Raw genomic sequence first — 8,147 nt, 5'->3', positions numbered from 1 at the left:
AATATATATTAAAATGTTATGCATTGCAAAGGTGATAGAAGTAGGGATAATGAAAACAATACGTTGAAGAGACATTGCATGGAGTTGAAAACCATACAAATGTAGCAAATAAAAGGTTTGATAAATGATGCAAAGGTTTGTATTATTCGTTGCGAAAAGAGATATAGCAAATCCGTTGAGGGAATACTATATTTGAGGTGCGTTAAAATAACATATTAAAATTTTGATCATGAAATGATAATAAATTAAAGTATTTTATTGAAAGTATAATAAACCAAAGATTGTATCACATGTGGTAAAGGAAACACTTTAAGGCTATAGCATACGGAATAATAGAATATAAGAAAAAAAATGTGATATGTTATGTAATCTAGATATTGCCTAGTTTGGATTTGTTTGTAGCAGAATTTAGTATCCAAATGGGAAAATATATATTCTAAAATATTATGGTTCCTAAAGATGTGTTGTACATAAATAATTTTCTATGTGTATGGATATTGGCTCAAGGGGAATGATGTGTGGTGTAAACAAAGTGTCTGCTTGATGTGGTTGGACAACACTTCCCATTGTTTCCTTGGTGTCCTTTTTTTCATGCACAAACACAACATCAAACACCATAAGAGAATGGTGTGAAACCAGAGCTCTCCCACATTCACTGCATGTGATGAGATGATTTACCCCTTTCTGGTTACAAGCCACATGGACTTCCTTGACCACAGTCGTTGCATATTCTTCCAAACTGTAAGAAACAAACATATCAGATCAAGAAGACTTGGTACCTTCATAATAAATACCAAGCCCTCCTCCAATGTCAATGATGTTAGTGCCTAGCTTAACCAACTCACAGTATATATACATCGCTTCGCTCACACCATCATTAACAACTTCAATGCATGAGATCTAAGACACATTATGGAAAAGAAGAAGCTGGAGACAATCCAACATCCCCAATTTTTACAATTTCCAAACGATACCGACAATTTCCAAACTCATGAGCCCAAATTTTCCCTTCTCACTAGATGTGGCGTCGAAATGGCCACCATGTTTGGTCCTCAACTTGGTTCAAACCCCAATAACAGGCCTCATAGTTAATAGAAGAAAAAAGTTAAAATTTTATGCAATTTTGTTTCTTTATTGGCGTTTCTCTTCAACTTTGCACAATTGAGCTACAATAGTTAGGAAAGATGGTAGTTAGAGGAATCCCATCAATATCTGATTTTTTGTAAGTATTTTCACTGATAAAGTAAATCTGGAGATATTCTTGAAATATTATTATAACTTTGAATGGTGCTTAACATTTGACTCATCTCAATATAACAGGTATATATCAAGAACCAAGAATTTTCTCTAGAGTATCAAAAATCTTCTTGACTTATTCCAGGTTGGATAAGTTTTTTGAAAGAAAAACACATATTCACTGGGTGCTCTTCTTCCTAAGAAACTCTGGAACGTTTATTGCTTTTCCATCTTTTGACCTCCTTTCTCGTCTATACTATGTTGATGGTAGAAAGAGTAGGTGGTTGTTGTTATGAATAGCAGTAGTAGGCTGGCCTCTAACAATTATTTTTCTACTTCCATTTTATTTTCAGAAAGGAATTTCACATACACCACTTAGTTGGAAACTCGTTATGTCATATGTTGTGCTTGGCTTGTTCAGTGCTATTGAAAACCTAATGTATGTGTGGGCTTATTCATTTTTGCTTGCATCAACTTCTTCTCTTCTTGCTTCATCATCACTCACATTTACTGCAATATTTTCTTATTTCATTGTGGGAAAGAAGCTGAATGCTTCCACTTTGAATTCAATAGTGATTATAACTGCAACAGTTGTGATTATAGGCATAGATTCAAACTCTGATAAGCCAACTGGTGTAAGCCATCGCCAATATGTTGTTGGCTTCATATGGGACATTTTAGGCTCTGCATTGCATGGCCTAATTTTTGCATTATCAGAGCTTATGTTCATTAAGATATTAGGAAGGGAATATTTTCATGTTGTCCTAGAATAACAGGTTATGGTTTCATTGTTCGGTTGCATTTTTACGACAATTGGTGTAATTATAAATAAGGATTTCATAACTATGAAGTTAGAGGCACCTGCATTTAAACACGAGGCAGTTTTGTACTATATGGTACTTTTGTGGGGGGCTTTAACTTTCCAGCTTGGAATACTAGGAAGTGTAGCAATGCTTTACCTGACATCGACGCTGATGGCTGGAGTGCTTAATGTAGTACGAGTCCCTGTGACTAGTATTGCAGCAGTTGTATGTTTCCATGACCTTATGGGTGGCTTCAAAGTTCTTTCTGCCCTGCTTATGATTTGGGGGTTTGGTTCATACATTTATGGTACTGCGATAGAAGCCAAAGCTAAGAAACAACTAACTAACCAGATTTTTTTTTAAGAAACATAAAAAGTGTGAAGCTTGCCATTTGAATTTTTTACAAGAATTCCCTTTCCCTTCCATATAGATATTTGTTTGTAGTATTGAAGGGTTTGTAATAAGTTATAAGTTGGTCATTTTCTCCACTTTACCTCGCTTCTTCTCAAGTCCTTTCCTAATGTTTGTATGCTCTAAGAATGAACCAGGATAAGAAATATCATTAGCAAGAACAATAGAAACTTTTGTATTGGCATGAGTTTATTCATGTCTGTGATGTTTCAAATCTGATAGATTTGATTCCTCAAGCTCTGGTTGTTGTCGCTGACAAGTAACAAAGGGTAATGAGGATATGGGATGTTTCCCATCTGGATTTCATTATGATCACCCTCACTCCCCACCTGTAAAGCTTGTTGGAAAGAATCTTGCTTGATTGTTTGTCTCCTCTCTTAGCATTGAACAAACTCGGTCCCTGGAGAAATTTGCAGATCTAGAGATATTCTTGAAATATTATTATAACTTGTCCATTGCTTATCCTCTGGCAACTCATTATGACAGTTGAAGTTCTCAAACTCTTTTGAAACTTTTTTCAAGTATTTTTTGAAGTTCTCAAGCATTCATAAATAAGGAAACATTTAATTAGATTAATTTAATGAGTGATACATTATCTATGTCTATCTCTGCAGGAATTCAATTAAATGGCCTGCAGAGATGCCTATTCACAAAATGGTAAACCAAATACCTACTTTGTATTAAATCTTTGACGCATAAATAATTGGGATTAACTAATAGTTAAGATAGAATGGGGTAACTAAAAATGGCATGTCTATTCAATGAAACTGCACAAGTGATTAAAATTTATATAGGAATGTAATCATATACCTGAAAGAGGTATAAACATGCTCTACTTGTCATTGATCTTAAATAACCCTAGAACAACACATAGCTCAACCTACCTCAAGGAAAGCTCAATTTAGAACATTCCCATGATAAGCTCGATGAACTATTAAGAGCTTTGTATGTGAAACCAGACATCAATAAAAGCAAAAAGTTTTGGTAGTACCAACATGAATTCTACTTTTATTTCTACTTAACTTTTCACTCGGTGATCTTGGGAGATACGATTCCCTAAAATAAAATTTATTACCTAGAGAGATTCATTATATGATTATTTTCTCTATATGTCCTTGACTGGGATGGTAAGTTACACAAAGAGTGAAGTTGAAATCAGAAAATAGTAGAATAGATTTCTCTCAAGTATGGCTCTTACAAACATTGAGAATCTACAAGTAAAATGAATCAGCAACCAACTCCATAGGTACCTATCTCCCAAAAGAAAACATTTTTTTAATGGAAGCTTCCAGCCCACATGAACATGATTACATGGGCTTGTGAAAGAAATCCTTGGGCTAAGCTGTAGCAACTAAGTAGTAGCCACGCCAACAAATTTCACCCATAAATTGCACACATTTTTTTAATGGATGCTTCCATTATAGAAGTATGTTCACTAATAATGTAAATGTGTAGATATTCTTGAAATATTATTATAACTTTGAATGGTGCTTAACATTTGAATTGTCTCAATATAGAAGGTATATATCAAGAACCAAGAATTTTCTCTGGAGTTTTAGAAAGTTGGTTGACTTATTCCAAGTTGGAGAAGTTTTTTGAAAGGAAAACACCTATTCACTGGGTGCTCTTCTTCCTAAATATCTCTGCAATGCTTGTTTATTTTCTAGCTTTTGACCTCCTTTCTCGTCTATACTATGTTTATGGTGGAAAGAGTAGGTGGTTGTTGTTATGGATAGCAGTGGTAGGTTGGCCTCTAACAATTGTTTTTATACTTCCATATTATTTTCAGAAATGAATTTCACATACCCCACTTAGTTGGAAACTCATTGTGTCATATGTTATGCTTGGCTTGTTCAGTGCTATGGACAACCTAATGTATGCGTGGGATTATTCATTTTTTCCTGCATCAACTACTTCTCTTCTTGCTTCATCATCACCCACATTTACAACAATATTTTCTTATTTCATTGTGGGAAATAAGTTGAATGCTTCCACTTTGTATTCAATAGTGATTATAACTACAACAGTTGTGATTATAGGCATAGACTCAAATTCTGATAAGCCAACTAGTGTAAGCCATTGCCAATATGCTGTTGGCTTAATATGGGACATTTTGGGCTCTGCATTGCATGGCCTAATTTTTTCATTACCAAAGCTTCTCTTCATTAATATATTAGGAAGGGAATCTTTTCATGGTGTCCTCTAATAACAAGTTATGGTTTCACTATTCGGCTGCATTTTTTCGATAATTGGTGTACTTATAAATGAGGATTTCATAGCTATGAAGTTAGAGGCACTTGCATTTAAACATGGGGTAGTTTCGTACTATATGGTACTTTTTGGGGGGCTTTAACTTTCCAGCTTGGAATACTAGGAAGTGTAGCAATGTATTACTTAACATTGACATTGATGGTTGGAGTGCTTAATGTAGTACGAGTCTCTGTGACTAGTATTGCAGCAATTGTATGTATCCATGACCCTATGGGTGGCTTCAAAGTTCTTTCTGTCCTGCCTATGATTTGGGGGTTTGGTTCATACATTTATGGTACTGCCACAGAAGCCAAAGCTGAGCAACAACTAACTAACAAGAATTCCTTTGAAGAAATATGTACAGTGTGAAGCCTACCATTTGAATTTTTTACAAGAATTACCTTTCCCTTCCATATAGATATTTGTTTGTAGTATTGAAGGATCTGTGATAAGTTCTAATTTGATCATTTTCTCCACTTTACGTTGCTTCTTCGTAAGTCATTTCCTGATGTTTGTAACCTCTGAGAATGAACCAAAACAAGAAATATCATTAGCATGAACAACAAAAACTTTTGTATTGGCATGCGTTTATTCATGTTCGTGATGTTTCAAATCTGATAGATTTGATTCCCCGAGCTCTAGATGTTGTTGCTGAAAAGTAACAAAGGGTAATGAGAATATGGGACATTTCCACATCCAGATTTCACTATGATCACCTTCACTCCCCACTTGCAAACCTTGTTGGAAAGAAACTTGTTTGATTGTTTGTTTCCTCTCTTATCATTGAACAAACTTGGTCCCTGGAGAAATTTGCAAATCTGGAGATATTCTTGAAATATTATTATAACTTGTCCATTACTTTTCCTCTGGAAACTCATTCTGACAGTTGAAGTTATCAAACTATTTTGAAACTTTTTTCAAGTATTTTTTAAGTTCTCAACCATTCATAGATAAGGTAGAATCTAATTATATTAATTTAATGAGTGATACATTGTCTATGCCTTGGGCTAAGCTACGACAACTGAGGAGTAGCCACGACAACAAATTTCACCCATAATTTGCACCTGATTCCAGGTGTTGTTGCAAGTACTGGTGCACCATGCTAAAGAAAATAAGGAGTAGCTAAGAGAACAAATTTCACCCAGAACTTGCATATAAGCCCAAGAATTGTTGCAAGTACTGGTGCACAATAAACACAAACACAAGGATGTCCTAGGTGAGACTTGAAACCTAGTGGGTGTTGTAACAACACCCCACTTTTACCAGCTTGGCATTATTCCTCAAGCTCTGGTTGTTATTTCTAACAACTGATAAAATCACCATTGTGAAAGGAAATCACCTCATACTGTACTTGCCAATTGCAACACTCTAAAAAGAGGCAATGGGATATAACAAACTAAAGATAATCCTTCTTCAATAAGGAATGTTTTCAATTGATTTTTTCTCGCTTATCTCTTTTTCCCTTTTATGAATTTTTGAAACTCTCTCCTTTTTCTTGTTATGATTTTCTAAAGTATGCAAAACCCAACCCTTGACTCAAAAAATTTTCTATAGATTTGGATAAATTATTTACCACCAATATTCTTTGTAACATCTTTCAGGCTTCCAACAAAGTACTGCTGAAGAAATTCTATATTGATCGTTTTCTCCACTTTACCTCGCTTCTTCTCAAGTCCTTTCCTGATGTTTGTATGCTCTAAGAATGAACCAGAACAAGAAATATCATTAGCAGGAACAACAAAAACTTTTGTATCAGCATCCGTTGATTCATGTTCGTGATGTTTCACATTCGATATATTTTATTCCTCAAGTCCTAGTTGTTGTTGCTGACAAGTTACAAAAGGTAATGAGGCAATGGGATGTTTCTCCACCTGGATTTCATTATGGTCACACTCACTCCCCACCTACAAAGATTTTTGGAAAGAATCTTTCTTGAATATTTGTTTCCTCTCTTGGCATTGAACAAACTCGGTCCCTGGAGAAATTTGTAAATCTGGAGATATTCTTGAAATATTATTATAACTTTGAATGGTGCTTAAAATTTGACTCGTCTCAATATAACAGGTATATATCAGGAACCAAGAATTTTCTCTGGAGTTTCATAAACTTGATTGACTTATTCCAGGTTGGGGAAGTTTTTTGAAAGGAAAACACCTATTCACTGGGTGATCTTCTTTCTAAGCAACTTTGCATTGTTTGATGTTTTTCCAGCTTATGGCCTCCTTTCTCATCTATACTATGTTGATGGTGGAAAGAGTAGGTAGCTGTTGTTATGGATAGAAGTAGCAGGTTGGCCTCTAACAACTACTTTTCTACATCCATTTAATTTTTAGAAATGAATTTCAACTACACCTCTTAGTTGGAAATTCGTTATGTCATATGTTGTACTTGGCTTATTCAGTGCTATTAACAACATAATGTATGTTTGTGCTTATTCATTTTTTCCTGCATCAACTGCTTCTCTTCTTGCTTCATCATCACTCACATTTATTGAAATATTTTCTTATTTCATTGCAGGAAATAAGTTGAATGCTTCCACTTTGAATTCAATAGTGATTATAACTGCAACAGTTGTGATTATAGGCATGGACTCAAATTCCGATAAGCCAATTGGTGTAAGCCATCACCAATATGTTGTTGACTTCATATGGGGACATTTTAGGCTCTGCATTGCATGGCCTAATTTTTTGCATTATCAGAGATTATGTTCATTTAGATATTAGGAAGGGAATTTTTTCATGTTTTCCTAGAATAGAAAGTTATGGTTTCATTGTTCGATTGAATTTTGACGACAATTGGTGTAATTATATATAAGGATTTCATATCTATGAAGTTAGAGGCACCTGCATTTAAACATGGGGAAATTTTGTACTATATGGTACTTTTATGGGGGGCTTTAACTTTCCAGCTTGGGATACTAGGAAGTGTAGCAGCGCTTTACCTGATGTCGACGTTGATGGATGGAGTTCTTAACGTAGTACGAGTCCCAATGACTAGTATTGTAGCAGTTGTATATTTCCATGACCCTATGGGTGGCTTCAAAGTTATTTCTATCCTTCTTATGATTTTGGGGTTTGGTTCATACATTTATGGTACTATCATAGAAGAAAAGTCGAGAAACCGCTAACTAACAACAAAATTTTTTAAGAAACATCTATAGTGTGAAGCCTTCCATTTGAATTTTTTACAAGAATTCCCTTTCCCTTCCGTGGTTATCTTTTCTTCCAATCTTTCTGCACTGCCTACAGTTTTCTGCATTTTCTCTTTTCTCCTGCTCAACTACTCCCTCTTGGTGTTTTTTTACTGCTTTAGAAGAATATATGTACCACTCATAACTTGCAATTCATGCAGACATGATGGCAAGTGCAATCTTGATGCTCTGAAAGTGGTAGGAATGGGATTTCTTCTCCATATTCTTAAAAGAGGAATATGATTTCCCAAGCTGGC

General features: G+C 34.9%; 3 pseudogenes; all 3 read left to right on the top strand.

Annotated features, from left to right (window-relative positions):
* The first annotated feature begins 1,032 nt into the window (after positions 1-1,032).
* On the top strand, positions 1,033-2,402 carry LOC149141773 (putative purine permease 5 pseudogene; annotated as a pseudogene).
* Positions 2,403-3,076: 674 nt separating this feature from the next.
* Positions 3,077-5,069, top strand: LOC149141772 (putative purine permease 5 pseudogene; annotated as a pseudogene).
* Positions 5,070-6,811: 1,742 nt separating this feature from the next.
* LOC149141771 (putative purine permease 5 pseudogene) lies at positions 6,812-7,827 on the top strand (annotated as a pseudogene).
* The last annotated feature ends 320 nt before the right edge of the window (positions 7,828-8,147 follow it).

Source organism: Pinus tabuliformis, chromosome X (genome assembly GCF_031772625.1).
Source record: "Pinus tabuliformis cultivar Carrire ecotype Pingquan chromosome X, CPIR1, whole genome shotgun sequence".
Lineage (NCBI taxonomy): Eukaryota > Viridiplantae > Streptophyta > Pinopsida > Pinales > Pinaceae > Pinus > Pinus tabuliformis.
The sequence above is the reverse complement of the archived record's forward strand: the minus strand, read 5'-3'. Positions and strand labels throughout refer to the sequence as shown.